Source organism: Chrysemys picta, chromosome 1 (genome assembly GCF_011386835.1).
Source record: "Chrysemys picta bellii isolate R12L10 chromosome 1, ASM1138683v2, whole genome shotgun sequence".
Taxonomy (NCBI): Eukaryota; Metazoa; Chordata; order Testudines; family Emydidae; genus Chrysemys; species Chrysemys picta.
Genome location: NC_088791.1, coordinates 162,522,247 through 162,538,967, shown reverse-complemented (window position 1 = coordinate 162,538,967; position 16,721 = coordinate 162,522,247). Strand labels below are relative to the sequence as shown.

The 16,721-nt window shown below is 41.1% G+C and overlaps 1 long non-coding RNA gene across 4 annotated transcripts in view; it reads left to right on the top strand.

The window, feature by feature from the left end:
- Positions 1-16,721, top strand: part of LOC112059669 (uncharacterized) — a 167,316-nt gene that overhangs the window by 123,715 nt on the left and 26,880 nt on the right. For 3 of the 4 annotated variants that reach the window (XR_010599601.1, XR_010599598.1, XR_010599602.1), the window contains one exon: positions 4,927-6,209. This is a non-coding gene — a long non-coding RNA (uncharacterized LOC112059669). The remainder of the gene's footprint in view (positions 1-4,926; positions 6,210-16,721) is intronic. The other variant, XR_010599603.1, reaches the window with a different exon arrangement.

Sequence of the window (16,721 nt, the reverse complement as noted above, 5' to 3'; positions counted from 1 at the left end):
TAACCTATCCATACAAGATGGAATCCGTACATACTAACCAGACCTTTCAGCTGTTTGGTAGTTTCATGCATTTCCAGTTGCTCCTTGGTGCCCTTTCAGGAGCTGGTCTATCTCTGTCAGACTTTAACTGTTTCTAGTACAGCTGTCTAAGGAAAAATTTCACAAGTTGTATTTCTTCTAGGAATTTCTCAATTCTTTCTAATATTTCACTTACTTTTGTGTGGCAGTGACCAGAAATTATTCCATGGTGGTGGTATGCCTTTGTACCCTACAAACTATCTTGTTTATCAGGGGAATTTTCAGAATCAAAAAACAGATTATCTTCTGTATCACTGAAGGAAGTTATATAGGCCTCATTCAATTCAAGGCAAATGGTTGTCTCAGGAAGTTCATCTGAATAATTTCCTAGATTTACAAGCAGTTAAGAAAGCGGTTCTCTGTACTCCTATGACAAATTTTATAAGTGCATATAAACAAATGATAGAAATCTAAATACTAAGATGAGTGGATTTGAGTGTTTGATATTAAATGAGGCTATTGATATACTAGGCATCACAGAAGGTTGGTGGAATGGTGATGATCAATGAGACATGGTAATACCACGAAACAAAATAGGGATAATAAAGTAAGTTGCATTGGTGGTGGAGTGGCACTATATGTGAAAGAAAGCATAGAGTCAAATATAGTAAAAATCTTAAATGAATTAAAGTGTACCATAGAATCTCTATGGCTAGAAATTCCATGCTTGAATAACAAGTATAGCAGGAGGAATACAATACTGACAACCAGACCAGAATGTCGATGGTGATTGTGAAATGCTCTTGGAGATTAGAGAGGTTACAAAAACAGAAAACGCAACAGTAATGGGGGATTTCAACTATCCCCATATTGACTGGGTACATGTCACCTCAGGACAGGATGCAGAGATAAAATCTCTAGACACCATTAATGACTGCTTCTTGGAGCAGCTAGTTATGGAACCCAAGGGGAAAGGCAATTTTTGATTTAGTCCTAAATGGATCACAGGATATGGTCCAAGAGGTGAATATAACTGAACTGCTTGGTAATAAGGACTATAATGTTATTAAATTTAACATCTCTGTAAGGGGGAAAATACCAAAGAAACCCACCACAGTAGCATTGAACTTCAAAAAGTGGCAGTGCACAAAAATGCGGAAGCTAGTTAAATGGAAATTAAAAGAAAGAGTCACAAGGGTGAAATGCCTGCAAACTGTATGGAAACTTTCTAAAAACACCATACTAGTGGCTCAGATGAAATGTATACTCCAAATAATAAGTAAGAGAACCAAAAAGATGCCACCATGGCTAAAAAGTAGAGTAAAAGGTGGCTAGAGGCAAAAAGGCATCCTTTAAAAATTAGAAGTCAAATCCTATTGAGGAAAATAGAAAGCAATGTAAATCCTGGCAAGTCAAGTGCAAAGGTATAATTACACAGGCCAAAATTTTTTTGAAAAGCAACTAGCAAAAGACACAAAAACTAACAGCACACTTTGTAAGTACGTCAAAAGCAGGAAGCCTGCCAAACAATTAGTGGGACCAGTGGATGATCAAGGCGCTAAAGGAGCACTTGAGAAGGACTTGTGGAGAAGCTCAAAGAATTCTTTGCATTGGTTTTCACTGCAGACAATATGAAAGAGATTCCCACATCAATGCTATTCTGTTTAGGTGACAAATGTGAGGAACTGCTCAAGACTGAGGTGTCAATAGAAGAGGTTTTGCAATGAACTGTTAAAGAGTAAAAAGCCATGACCTGATGGTCTTTACCCAAGAGTTCTGAAGGAATTCAAATAAGAATTTGCAGAACTACTAACTGTGGTATGTAACCTATCACTTAAATCAGCTTCAGTCCTAGATGACAGGAGGATTGCTAATGTAATGACCATTTTCTAAAAAGGCTCCAGCGGTGATCCTGGCAATTACAGGCCAGGATCACCTCTGTATCTTCAGTATCAGAGAAATTGGTTGAAACTATAGTAAAGAACAGAATTATTAGACACATAGATTAATAGGATTTGTTTGGGAAGAGTCAACACGGCTTTTGTAAAGGGAAATCATGCCTCACCAATCTATTAGAATTCTTTGAGAGGGTCAACAAGCATAGGGACAAGAGTGATCCACTGGATATAGTGCACTTAGACTTTCAAAAAGCCTTTGAGGTCCCTCACCAAAGACTCTTAAGCAAAGTAAGCAGTCATGGAATAAGAGGGAAGGTCCTCTCCCGCATCAGCAACTGGTTAAAAGATAGGAAGCAAAGGGTAGGACTAGCTGGTCAGTTTTCACAATGGGGGGAGAGAGAAATAGTGGGGGCTTCCAAGGATCTGTACTTGGACTTGTGCTGTTCAACATATTCATAAATGATTTTGAAAAGGGGGTGTAGCAGGGTGGACCCCTGCTCCGGCCTGGAAGGGCCTGAGATAGCCCAGGGAGCAGGTAGCATGAAGGCTGAGCTGATTGAGGGAAGTGGCTGCAGCTGGGGCCATGCCCCAATCAGGCTTCAGCTGGCCTATATAAGAGGCTAGGAGCCTGGAGCTCAGTAGAGTTTCTCTCTGCCTTCAGAGAGGGAAGGACCTGGCTGCAGGGAGTGAGACCGGATACCTGAGTGGAGCAGGGCTGGAGAAAGGCTGAGGAGCTCCAGCCTGGAAAGCCCAGGCTGCGGCCTGGTAATAGGCCAAGGGATACTGGGGGTTGCAGAGGGCAGCCCAGGGCTAGACCAAGGCAGCAGGTCCGAACCCAACCTTGCCGATGATGAGTGACCTATACTGCAGTCTACCCCAGAGAGTGGGGGCTAGCTGGTGACTGGCAGTGGCCTTATCCTGAGGTGAGGTGGGGTTAGTGGGTGGGGGTTCCCCTGGGAGGGGAGACCTAGCATATGTATGGGTATTGCCAGGGGGCAGCACCCAGAGCAAGGGGCACTGGGGTCCTGGGAGAGACACGGGGGGCCAGTGCAGAGGACAAGGCGGATCACTGGCCTGCAGAGGGCACTCCAGAGGCTGGTGAGCTAGTTCCCTGGATGACCATCAGGAGGCGCTGCAGGGGTGAGTCCGGACCCTCTTACAGGGGGCATAAAGAGAGGTGGCAAAGTTGGAAAGAGATATCACAAAACTGTTGTTGTTCTCATTGTGTATGAGTAAAGGGCAGTGGAACTTAACCTGCCTGGACTGAGGGGTTCACCATAAACTGAGCCTCACTTGCTAAGCATGGGTAGGGATCCCACTGAAGATGAGGGGGTGGGGACTATCTGATGCTGTGGGCTCTGCCTACAGAGTCCTAGAGCTGATTGGATTCAATTGAGAGTCCTTGTTTCCATTCAGTGATTGCTAGAGGTGAAATCACTGATGTGCTAGTCTAGGGGTTAAGCTTTAGATCTAGTATGGGGACAGTGTGCAGTGAAAGACAACAGAGGCAGTAACACAGAGTTCCCCACTTCCCACTGAAATTGATAAGAGCTGGGCTAAGTGGGGGAACTCAGAAAGTGGCATTGCAGAAGTAGCCCTGATAAACGGCAGCAGGGATGAGTAGGAGAGACGGTTGCAAGTGGTCAACAGCAGCAAAGGTGGCAGTGAGTGCCCAGCAGCAGCAGAGATAGCAGCAGCTGTAGCAAGCCAATTGTAGAGGTGGCACTAGCAGCCAAGACATTGCACGCCCCCCGCCCACCTTTCAGGGGTTGGAGGTGGACCCATGTAAATGCACCTCTGAACTCTGGGTCTTTGCTGACTAGGGACAGCCCCACTGTGTGTGGGGTGCAGCAGAAGGTAAGGGGAGTGGCATGTTAAAGGACACTTGTTTGTTGGACTCACACCACAAGGTGGGAAACTGAGGCAAAGGATACTGCCCAGTGTACTGTGAGGTGAGTGTTTGCTCAGTGCTTGTGAGTGGGGAAGTATTGCCTCTTAGAGGCACCTAGGGGTGACGGTTAGTTTTCCCAGATTACTGAGTGGGGACTTGAGCTGATTCTGTTTTGTATTGTTAAGAGGAACCCCTAGATATTGAACCCAACACTTGTGGCTGCCATTTCCACCTGGAAGAAGGATTGCATTAGAACTGGAAAAGCTACAGAGAAGGATAACCAACATGATTAGAGGTATGGAACAGATTTCATACGAGGCGAGATTAAAAAGACTGGGACCTGTCAGTTTAGAAAAGATGAAAAGGGAATGGGGATATGATAGAGGTCCATAAAATCATGAATGATGTAGAGAAAGTGAACAAGGAAATGTTATTTACCTTTTCACATAATACTAGAAACAGAGGACTGGATGAGAGGCGATCAATCACTTGATAATTGGTCTATTCTGTTCATTCCCTCCGAAGCATCTGGCATTGGCCACTGTCAGTCAACAGGATATTTGGCTAAGTGGATCCCATTGGTCTGACCCATGGCCATTCTTATGTTCTCTCTGGATTTGGTTGCTATTCATGTGAAAAGTAGCAATAGAATGTCCATTGTCTACTAGCACTTCCAGGCTAGAATAATACAGTGGAAGTTAAAAATCCTGAATGAAGCAAGTGATTCTCTTGCTCCTGGAGCAGGAAGCTAGGATGATAACTGCTGCTTTGTGAAGAACCCTTCCCTCACCACAAATTTTGCACAAAATTCCATGTGGAAGAGAAATGTCTGAATCCTTCCTTTTCCCCCCCTACAGAGAGATGGAGAAACTTTGGTATTCCCTCATATTTGGCACGTGGCTTTACTGAAAGTCTTTGTTGCCATTTCTGTGCTATAAACATGGACATCAAATATCATGCCTAGGGACGGTTTGTCTTTTTTAAGGTTAATAAATTAGAATTTATTTGCCTCTTCACAGCCAACTGCCCAAGATGAGAAGACAATCAGTTTTCAAACAGCTCCACCTGTTGGCAGTATATTGTGAAGCTAAAGCAGTGTGTTTTTTGTTTTTTCTTAAGAGCTTCTGTGCTTTGAAGCTAAAGGAGGAATATCCTAGGTGTAATGGATATGGTGCTCCAGGTGCCTACTTCAGAGAAGAAAAAATTACAGGTAAGTAAGTACTTATCTTTGATTTAAATTATAGTTACAGGGAATAGCTAGAAAATGTGACTTAAGTGTATCCTAAAGTGGACCTTTAAGGCAGGGACATAGCTACAGGTGGGCTGTGGCCCACCCACTTAGCATCCAGGCCCATCCCCGGCTCTGCTCTGGCCCCAGCGCTAGCCCCGCCCAGACCTTGAGGACACCACACGCCAGGTGTATACACTCCCAGCCCAATGGGAGGAGGAGAGACAGCAGCAGCACAGCAGCGGAGAGTCTGACGAGCGGGCATGCATGCACGCTGCAGCAGGAGGAGGGCAGCAGCAATCACCAAAAAACCTAGGCCTGCCACCTCAGGGAGCCGACCCCAGCGTGGGGCGGTACGGCGGGGGTGGGTTCCGTGAGCCGTGCGTGTTAGAGAGCAGCGTCTCCTCCTGGAGCTGGGTGTGCACATGGGACCTTCAGGGGTCCCTAGTCAGACTTTCCATCACCCCCCCCCACCGCAAGGTGGCTGGAGGGGGAGGGCGAAGACGGGCTCCCCGATCCCTCCTGCCCACCCACCCGAAGTGAGGGCCCACCCAAATGTCCCATGCTAGCTATGCCACTGCTTTAAGGTAAATAAAAAGTACCCAAACTTGATTATCTTTTAGAGTCTCAAGATTTTTAAGGCATACTCTCTTGAGGGCCTGACTCTTAGGACTTTTGAGGACTTATTAAATATCAGTAGCACTTAAGCTTCTATTTGTCTAAGTCACTTTTTGAAAATGGAATTTAGGCTCCTGGGTCACTTAAATGCATTGAAAATTGTAATCTGAGATATAGTTTGTTGTTGTGGCAGAGCAGTTTTCAGCTATGTCAATATTTTTTCAACATCTAATTCCAGAGTAGCTCTTTGCCCCATGGTCTTCGGAATGATTTTTTCGCCTTCCTTAAAGACCGTTCATGAAGTAAGTAGGGACATTAGAGTTGAGATGTGATAAATCTGATTTAAACAAGAGCTGTTTGAAAAAAGGAATTTTTTTGTATAGTACTTGCATGTTATAGTAAGTTAAAATTTCAGCAGAAAATCTCATCAGAGGATAGTCATACCAGCTTTAATTGAAAAATGACTTTCTTTTAACAAAGAAAGATGCTGTTAAGGAGGAATCTGCATCAGAGGCAGACAGAGTGGATGGCCTTTCAGGAAATGCTGCAAATGGAGGTACTAAAATTAGATCTTCTCTTCACTACAGACAAGCAACCTGAGTTAACGAACACAAGGTAAGATGCTCATGAAGCCAAGGCAGTTCATAATTTCCATGAGTTAGCAGGTGGAGATAAACCCTAGGTTCCCCCAGAGGCTTTTACTGGACATGCTAACTCATATAAAAATTACAACTGCCTTGTCTTCACTGGGATTTTACCTCTGTTTAGTTAACTTGAATTAATTAGGTCATTTAAAAAACATACCTTTTTCATATTGGAAACAAGGCCTTCACGTATAAGATTAGAGACTACAGCTGTAGGAATATTTTAAAGGTGGTGGTGAGAATGTTGGCAGCAGTGATCAGCAGTGACACTTACACGCTGAAATCAAGAGATGGCAGTGAGAAAGGAGAACAGGTAAGTTTTAATATTTTACATTCAAGTGACTGGTTGTAGAAAAGGATCCAGTTCTGAGGTATATTCAGAAAATAAAACTGGATGTGCCGCAACTTTATTTTAGTGCAGTGACTCTGAGGAGGCTTCAGTTAAATGCCTGGTATCAAGGGTTTCTCACTGTACCAGTTGTCATGCTGTTTTCCTTTGGTCCTGGGGCAGGTGTGGACACCTTATCTCATTTTGACTGTACCTGGTTCTAGGAAGACGTTGAGAACAAGACTGGCTTCCTCCTGAGGCAGGTCCTTGTTGTGTGATGGATGTTTAATTGTTTTATTTCTTCTTTGGAAGTGTCCTTGCCTGAAGCATAGAAGAACTATCCTATGATGGACATCTAATATTATGTCTTTATTCCTTGGGAATGTGCTTGTCTCATACTCAGATGACAAAAGTGACCTTGTCTGCAATGGACAACATGAATGAACATTTCTCTGAGCTTCAACCTGAGTTCTCAAAATTTACTCAGAGCATATGAGACAATATTTAGGTTTCTAATTCTCTGATGGGGAATGGGATGGGACCAGTGAATGCTGACTTTCAAAAACAAACGTTAATCTCAGACAAACTACTCTCTATGTATCAAGACTTACTAAAATAGCAAAGTGCAAAGACTGTAACTGTATCACCTGTGGTAACAAATGTATTTTTTCTGTGTTTACACCACTGATTAAACCATCTCCCTCAGGACAGCTATGGAGCTGAGAAAATATCTATACCAAGCCTAGGACTAAATGCTCATTGAAAAATGTCAAATCCAGGGATTTGTCATAATGCTAGAATAGCATAATCATACCTTGATAGAAGAATTTCCCCAGAAATGGAAGACTAGTAGAAGACACTGGAGAAACTGTCAATATCCAGTAAAGGGCTTCTTTAACGTAACATAAATGATCCTTCATTTGAAGGATGCTGGTTATAGACCTCAAACAGTAATATTCCTTATCAGGAATGGACCCAATGTTTTTCTACCAAGAGAATACAAACAAAAGAAATTTAAACAATATGGACCATCAGTTGAAATGCTATATTTATTACTGAGAAGTGCAAGAAACAGTAGTTAAGAGAATTTGCTTTGGACTGTCTTGTTCCTGCTTCAGTACTAAATATATACTGAAATGGTGAGAGAAAATCAGAGTTGAGAAGCTTTCAATGGAGATGGAGCTTGGGAAATGAGCCAAAGATTAGAAAATGCGAAGTCTTTTCTAATCTCTATGAGGCATAACACTGTCACACATCAATTCACTCCTGATTACTATCACTTTGCAACACATATGGCAATTTCCTGCAATATCTTTGGGAGAGCTGACTGAATTAAGTTTAAACAGTTTTGGAGTCCTTCTGTATTATAAACGCAAAGTTCATGTATTATTGGGGTATTGTGTGTGACTTCTTGGGGTGGGTGGGGGGGAAGAGTGGCCAGGTGAAAAGATGACTAATGTAAACCCTAGGAAGCTTTCTGAGCATCAAAGGACTATTTTAAACAATGTGCCAGACAAAAACATACTCTTAGGATAGACCAAGTTAAGTGGGTTTCCTCTGAAATACCTACGGGGAGGTGAATGCAAATTCCCACCTCTGAATCCAACCTTTTGAAGCGATGCCCTGAGGAGAGAATCATTGTCTGACTGATTACATATTCACGGTCACTACAAAAACTAATTCCCCACTGCTGATACTCACACCTTCTTGTCAACTGTTTGAAATGGGCCACCTTGTTTACATTGGCCTCATTAGGACTACAAAAGTGATTTCTACCCCTTCTTGTCAACTGTTGAGAATAGCCCACTTCCACCTTAATTGAATTGGCTCATTAACACTGACCCCCCCACTTGGTAAGACAACTTCCATCTTTTCATATGCTGTGTATTTATACTTCTCTACTGTATGTTATACTCAATGCATCTGATGAAGTGGGTTTTAGCCCACGAAAGCTTATGCCCAAATAAATTTGTTAGTCTCTAAGGTGCCACAAGGACTCCTCATTGTTTTTACATATTCATGGTCTCTGAAGATGAAAGGCCCAACCTGTATGAAGGAAGGGTTATCCTATGGATATGGGTGCTTGTTCTGAGCAGGGCCAGCTCCAGGGTTTTTGCCGTCCCAAGCGGCGCAAAAAAAAAAAAAAGCCGCGATCATGATCTGTGGCGACAATTCGGCGGGAGGTCCTTCTTGCCACCGAATAGCTGGACGTGCCGCCCCTCTCCGGAGTGGCCGCCCCAAGCACCTGCTTGGCAAGTTGGTGCCTGGAGCCGGCCCTTGTTCTGAGTAAAAAACTGTAATGAACTTATAGCTACAGAAAAGACGCTTGGTTGGGTTTAAAGGACTGATCACCAACCAGAGCCTTTCTTGGAGTTGGGCTGATCTCTAAGCTTATTATCCTACGTGTAGGCCTTAATATGTTTTCTCTGTCATGTTTTCACATTAAGAGTAAGCGTGTAGGGCAGTGTGGTAACTTATAACTGTGGCAATTGCACTGTTCATAGCTTCTGAAGAGAAGCAAAGCACAGATGCAGGCCTGTTTAAGCAGTCTGCCTTGCTGGGGAATTCACAGTATAGGCAGGGAAGTGGGCAACCTGAAAAAACTCTGGTCCTGAGGGAGAGAGCATGGGTCTCCACCCAAAACCAGTGACATCTGAGGAGCCGGGAGCCTAGAGTAAGTGCCCTTGCTGGACCACAAGGGGAGATACAGATGCATTTGCCCTAAACTGTGACGCCCTTCATTGACTCCTTGGGAATAATAAAGGCCTATGAATAAGTTACTAAAAATGTAAATCACTGGCTAGACAGACATGATTCGAAATAATGAATAACAGTAAAAATAGAGTGAATAGGATGAGAGTAGTACTGAGGAAAAGCAAAATACACTAATGCAGTGATGTCGCTTGAGAAGTGCACTGTCAGGAAGATAACCCAGTAAAAAGACAACTTGATTTACAAAACCACAATTTCCTTTGTAGTGCTCATCTACAAGTCTAATGACTTTGATATTGTACTGCAGGGATCCATGTTGCTTCCAGAGAGCTTTTAAAATACTAGTTATCAGACTCCACTAAATCCAGTGGTGTTGCATATCAAAGGGATGACCTTTTGTGGCAGTGTTCTCAGATCTAGCCTGGTGTCTAATTCCCAGTTCTTTGTTCCTTTGGGGAAGGATGAAGAGCCCAATACCTTGAGCTCTTACAAGGAATAAGCTAATGTTTGCATAGTGTTTGTCTCGACAGTGTAGTCAAAACAACTTGAGAGGAATTGAAGGAATGATCAAAAATAGTCTACTTCAACCACTCTGAAGTATATACTTGGCCACATTATTTTTCCTGCAGAAGGCTGTTTTCATTCCGAACTGATCATTGGGTATAACTTTTAAAAAAAAGATTCTGTGCATTGGAAATATAGTATTTACTCTGGTTTGATGCCTGCAGAAATGCCTAGAAGGAATGGGTCTAAGCCAAATAATACTGATAAAGTTTCTGTTGTACTGAGCTCACCTGACCTGTATTAAAGGTTTTTCTGCAGTATGCACACTTGCAGTTTATTATTCAGCCCTAGATGTGTGTGTGTGTGTGTGCTGAATAGAATTCCACACAAAATTTGATCCCTGGTGAACAAGGTAGACTTTTCAATTCAATAGCTGGAATTGAAGGTATAGAGAAGCCAGTTAGGGTCTGTAATTATAGTTTTCTTAATGAATACACTGTGCTGCTTAAGAACCGTGAGTCCATGTATCACAGTTCACCATCCATCAAATATTCCAATCCATATTTTTTATTTAGAACACAAGCAGGTAAGAACATATAGAAGTTAACTCCTAGCAAACAATTTTTGGACTAGTTGGTGATAACTTTATCTCAAGAAAGAGAGCTATGAGTCATATAATATCAATAATGTGGCCTTTCATTGGGCTTGAAAGTCATTCAGTGCTGTTGCAAATAACATTGACACAGTTGTTCTTTTCAACAATAGAAAAACCACTGTCTGCACTTGTTTAAAAAAACAAGTAATTACTTCAATAATTGCCTTTTAAAATGTCAGCCTTCAGGAAGTGACCTTAGGTTTACTTACAGGAACCCATTAAGACATAATACCGACACTTGAGCACTCTTGGATGTTGTCATTACAAATGTGCTTAGAGTTCTTTTGGAATCGGCTTGAAATACAGGATTCAGCGCAACTTGGTTGCTGTGATCTAGAGCTAAGTGAATGCTACACCAGTGGTTCCCAAACTTGTTCCACCACTTGTGTAGGGAAAGCCCCTGGCGGGCCAGGCTGGTTTGTGTACCTGCCATGTCCGCAGGTCCGGCCAATCGTGGCTCCCACTGGCCGCGGTTCGCTGCTCCAGGCCAATGGGAGCTGCTGGAAGCAGCGGCCAGTACATCCCTCGGCCCGCACCGCTTCCAGCAGCTCCCATTGACCTGGAGCAGTGAACCGCGGCCACTGGAAGCCGCGATTGGCCGAACCTGCGGACGCGGCAGGTACACAAACCAGCCCGGCCCGCCAGGGGCTTACCCTGCACAAGCGGCGGAACAAGTTTGGGAACCACTGAATTTGTGAAGGTTCACTAGAAAAAGTACCACAGATTCACTTCAATTACATTTTCTACTCAGCAGATGTATATGAGATTTTTTTTTGGCAAGTGTATCATATGAAGAACAGGTATGTAATGATTATTCATGCAACCACATGAGCATCAAGATTCAAACCAGAAGACTCTGCCTGGCCATTCTGGAAATACTGGGAGTTTGGAAGTCATCCTTTCAGGGATGAGAAACAATATAGTGTAACTTCAGCCACCATTAACACAATGCAAAAAGTCCCTAATAATAGAACTATTCATGGCATTCATTCTACATTGTAATCCTTAAGCAAACTTTATCCTGCTGTTTGCTTATATGGTAGATAACTACTCAGTGACACTGATGTCTAAAAAATGGCTTTTGGTGGCTTAATTACTTTCCACACAATCTTACAGGTCACTTAGATTTCCTTTGTTACCATCATGCCTAGTAAGGTAAGTATAGTTGAAATAAACGAGGCAGTGACTATACTGGTTCCAGATTTTTAGTTTTCTAGTTTTGTGCCTATTTGCAGATCAAGGTGCCATCTATAAACTTCGCTAAGTAAATTATAATTTCACTGCAAGTGTTTAAGCACCTAAATAGATAACTTTTCAGTTTCCGCAACAGCTATTGCAGTTGACGAACTATGGGTGTTCACCTTTTTAGAAATTAACAGCAATTTGCTTTCCTTTCTAACTTGAGTCTGAAAATGTTGGTCTTACTGTTTTTATTTGACCAGGTATGCACATATCACTCAAGAACAGATTAACAAAAGCAGAGCTGTAATTTTGATTTAAGTAGCTGTTAGAGAAGTGGAAAATCTACCAGTGGTCCATCAAAATGATTGTAAGATATAGAGCTTGTCTATATGGTGTGTTAGTCTGCCTCAGTAGGGAGTAAATTCTAGTTCACAGTAGCGTGTTGCACACTAACTGGCCCACTCAGACCTTGCTGTCATGTATTTTAAGTTCCCTAGTGTTAATGTAGTCCCATTCCAAATAGTACTGCATTAAAGCACACTAGGAAGCTTTTAGTGTGTGCCAGCAGCATCCACATGGGTCAGTTAGCATATGACACAATAGCATGCACTAGAACAGTGGTTCCCAAACTTTTTCCGCCGCTCGTGCAGGGAAAGCCCCTGGTGGGCCGGGCCGGTTTGTGTACCTGCCGCGTCCGCAGGTTCGGCCAATCGCGGCTTCCAGTGACCGCGATTCGCTGCTCCAGGTCAATGGGAGCTGCTGGAAGCGGTGCGGGCCGAGGGATGTACTGGCCGCTGCTTCCAGCAGCTCCCATTGGCCTGGAGCAGCAAATGCTCCAGTGGGAGCCGCGATCGGCCGGACCTGCGGACGCAACAGGTAAACAAACCGGCCTGGCCCACCAGGGGCTTTCCCTACACAAGCAGTGGAACAAGTTTGGGAACCACTACACTAGAATTTACACCCTGCTGGGGCAGACTAATACACAGTGTAGACAAGCCCACAATATTTGATTTAGTTTTGAGACTTTCCTCATTAGTGATGCTGGTGCAAGTGCCGAGGTATAAATACATAGCTGATAAAATGCTATTGCTGGTTACATTAAGCGGTCTTTGTGGTTATAGCAAAAAGTTACTTTATTAATATGACAAGTTACATAAATAGGAGCTTTATATGGCATTGACAAAGAATCAACAGCCCCTAACTCTTAGTCATTGAGGACTGAGAATGCTTTGCCTCTTGCAGAAAGACAGTCATCTGCTTGGATTGAACGCATAGTCAGTTTATCAGCACCTAGAGTTTAGTAAAAAGAAGAACAGGAGGACTTGTGGCACCTTAGAGACTAACAAATTTATTAGAGCATAAGCTTTCGTGGACTACAGCCCACTTCTTCGGATGCATATAGAATGGAACATATATTGAGGAGATATATATACACACATACAGAGAGCATAAACAGGTGGGAGTTGTCTTACCACCTCTCAGAGGCCAATTAATTAAGAGAAAAAAAACTTTTGAAGTGATAATCAGTGATAAACTTTTTTTTTTTTTTTTCTGAAATTTGAATTGCAAATTTGGATTTTACCACATTTGTAACGCTGTTGTTGTTCCTTTCTTTGAAGAGTCAAATGCATGAGTTTTTTATCTAACACTCAAACTTATGAAATGTGAACTTTAAGTTGGAATATTTGTCAAGTGGGAAATAGTCCCTGGTACATAGTGCTTAGTCAAGGCCTATGCATTACTTACAGCCCACTTAATATTTTGAGAATTTAAGGAGTGTATATAGACCTTTGTATGGTTTCATCATACAAGTGAATTTAGCATAGAGTATTTCTTAGAATTTTGTATTTACACTGTGATAGTTAAAGATGACACCATATCAGGGAACAGAAACAATTGCATGTGATTGGTGTGAATTGCAAATATTCACAATGAACCATTTGCCCAGTATCTGCAGACTAAGAATTATTTACTAAAGAAATTTGGGAATTATTTACAGTGGTATGATGACGAAAGAATATTGGGCTATGCTCACAGTTATATAGAGAAACTTAGTTTATTTGTTGCTAGTTATTTGCTAATCTCTACTAGTAATGCTTTTTAAGTTTTAAGTTTTTAAAGTTTAAGTTATTTTTATCAACAACCACACACGTTCTCATGATTACAAACCTCAGTAAGTCAATCCCTGTTTTTGTTTAGCTTTTGAAATATCTTTCCACCGACTATGAATTTATATTAAGAAGGAACAATTTTCCCATTAGTGTGTAGACTTAAATATCTAAAAATTGTAGATTAAACTTTTCTCAATTTTCCTAAAGCTCTGTGACACAAATGTGTCATTTGATCCTCTTCATTCGTGCTCTATGTTTGTTTCCCTTTCTTTCTTGTTTTAGTCTTCTAGGTGCATTTAAAACCTAAATTAACTCTAACAATTAAACTACGGATATAGTTTTGTCTGCCACAGCTACTTAAGCATGGTTGCCAGCTTTCTTTGTTTTCACTCTTCTCTTCGTGTTTTCATAATTTCCAATTCCTGCTGTAGCCACCTGTAGACTCTGCCTGCTTTGTAATCTCCAGACTCTCACTGAAATTCCTTGTCATGTTTCCATTTTGTATAATATAACCGCTTTAGTTCCTTTCATTCATTCAGTATGATAAATGGGTAGTGTCTTCAGGACAGCATGAGAATGGGTAAAACTTTTTGTTGCTGAAAGCCCTTCAGTGTCAATGATGTACTGTTTTGTTAATCCTGAAGAAGAGAAATTGCAGTTTAGCTTTAATCCCTGGTCACACGTTGTTCAGATCTTTTTTTATATTCAGAATTGTACAGATCAGGTGTTCTCAAATTTCAATATATTTCTCATGAGAATCTGCATTTCAGGCTTCTATTCCTTCCTCACTGGCTTGCTGTTCCACTTTGGGAATGGCAGTCTTCTATTTATTTATAAATACTGGCACTGATTTTAGGTGCCTTTACTTTTGGTTGACAAACTTGAGCCTGATTTATAAAAGTGATGAGCACCCGGAACTGATTTATATGGGAGCTGTAAGAAGAAAGAGGATTCAAAAATTAAGATTCTGGTGCCTCTATTTGTGCACCCAAAATTGATAGCCACTTTTTGAAATGACTTTACCTTCTCTGCTTGTGGACCTGTTTGTATAAAGGGGATAACTACTACACTGATTTTATAAAGCTAATTGATGAATTGCCATAAAGCTTTTTGAGTTCCTCTATATAAACGGTTTTAGGTAATTGCAAAGCACTTTTTTTTTTTTTTTTTTTTTTAAATAATGGCAACACATAGGATCTCTTGAATTCCTGACTACTTCTTGCTCTTGTCTCTGGGTGGTAATTGCAAGAATATTTGTTGCTAGACTGACAAAGGCTTCTAGTATTAATAAGAAATTTGCACTTTAATATCGCCTTCCATCTCCTTTATTTCCACTTTTCATAATGGCACACAGTACAACAGATGAAATATGTTTTTATTCTCCATACAATAGGTATAAACAGGAAAATATCCTATAAGAAAATATGAAGTAATTTGATAAGATTTCAAAGGATTACTGCCAAGTGTAAGAACAGAGTTTTTTTTTTTTTTTTTTAATTGAGATCTCATTTTTGTTCTTATTCCCTGCTGTTGGCAATTGAAGCTTAGAAATATGGATTTCCTCTATCAGTTCTGTTATTAATTTGCCAGTCATGGCTTAGGCAAATATTGCCAAGGCTTTCCGTATGTTGTATATAAAAATATAATGGTGGTGTTGATTATAGCTTCATAGTTCTGATTGCTTTGGGACTCGGGATTTCCATTTAGGAATACTTTGACCTATCCCCAAACTTTTCATAATAAAGAGGTATTTCTCTGAATATTTCTGTGATTGTCTAAAGCAGGTAAACAATTTGGACACTTTTATTCTAAGAGAAAAATAGCAAGTGCTGAGTGATACTGTTTTTTACCTGTTTAAAGTTGCTGTTGCAATTTTTTGGCCACCCATACATCAGAAATGCAGCAAAGAATAACTCGTCATTCATCACACATGTACCTATTGATTTGTGCATAGTATAATTTGGTTAAAATTTTGAAAGGATAGCTTTTACAACAAATAGTATGGATTTGAGTGATTGATATTTTGGGGATTTTTATTTATTGTGTTAATGGGAGAAATATATGGGATAAACCTTAACCATAAAATGACATTATATATTGGAATATGTATGAAGTGTAATGTGCATGTAGAAAATATGTAACTTAGCTCTTTGTAAGAAGGAAAAGTTTTTACTAGAGTCCTACAACATTAGGTATAGCAAGCCAAATTTTAAGCCAAAACAAGTTGATATTGGCCCTTTAATCTTCCTTTATCACAACAGTTAAGATTGAAAATGTCATGTGGTTTCTAGACCTGATAAAGGAAACAGAGCCGGATTTAGCAGCCCATTTGATGAGAGGCAGCAGAATGACAGCAGATAAGATCTGCATATGGGTCTGTTTCTCAGTCCAGCAGCTAAGTGAAAACAGAACTGGGAGGTGACTTCTGAATAGCTCTTCCAGCCTCTTAAACTTTTCACCTTTTGTGAATATTTGCATGAAAAACTGAGATTATCATAGTGATACTAATACCCACATCTTAAATTGCTCTTCATACATTCATCTTGGTGCTTTTCAAAGAAAGTAAGTATTATTATTCTCATTTTGCTGATGGGACGCCTGAAACACAGCATGAAGTTACTTGCACAAGGTCACCCAGGATGCCCATGGATCTCTTTGGAACCAAATTTATATAATTTTCACTAATCTACACACCTTTTCATCATGCAAATAGTGAAATACAACTATTTGAAAAGTAAATTTTCCCCAGGAAAGAAAAAGTAGGCAAAGTTACCCTTCCAAACACAATAATTTTGTCTGCTAAATTGAATATCCTCTCTACAGAACCAAGTGGGACATTCAGGCCATAGTTTATATCTTGTATGGTCCTAAACAATCCTTGCTATGGCTTAATATTCACACTCTTCAAATGTACCTAAGTTAACTCTCTAGT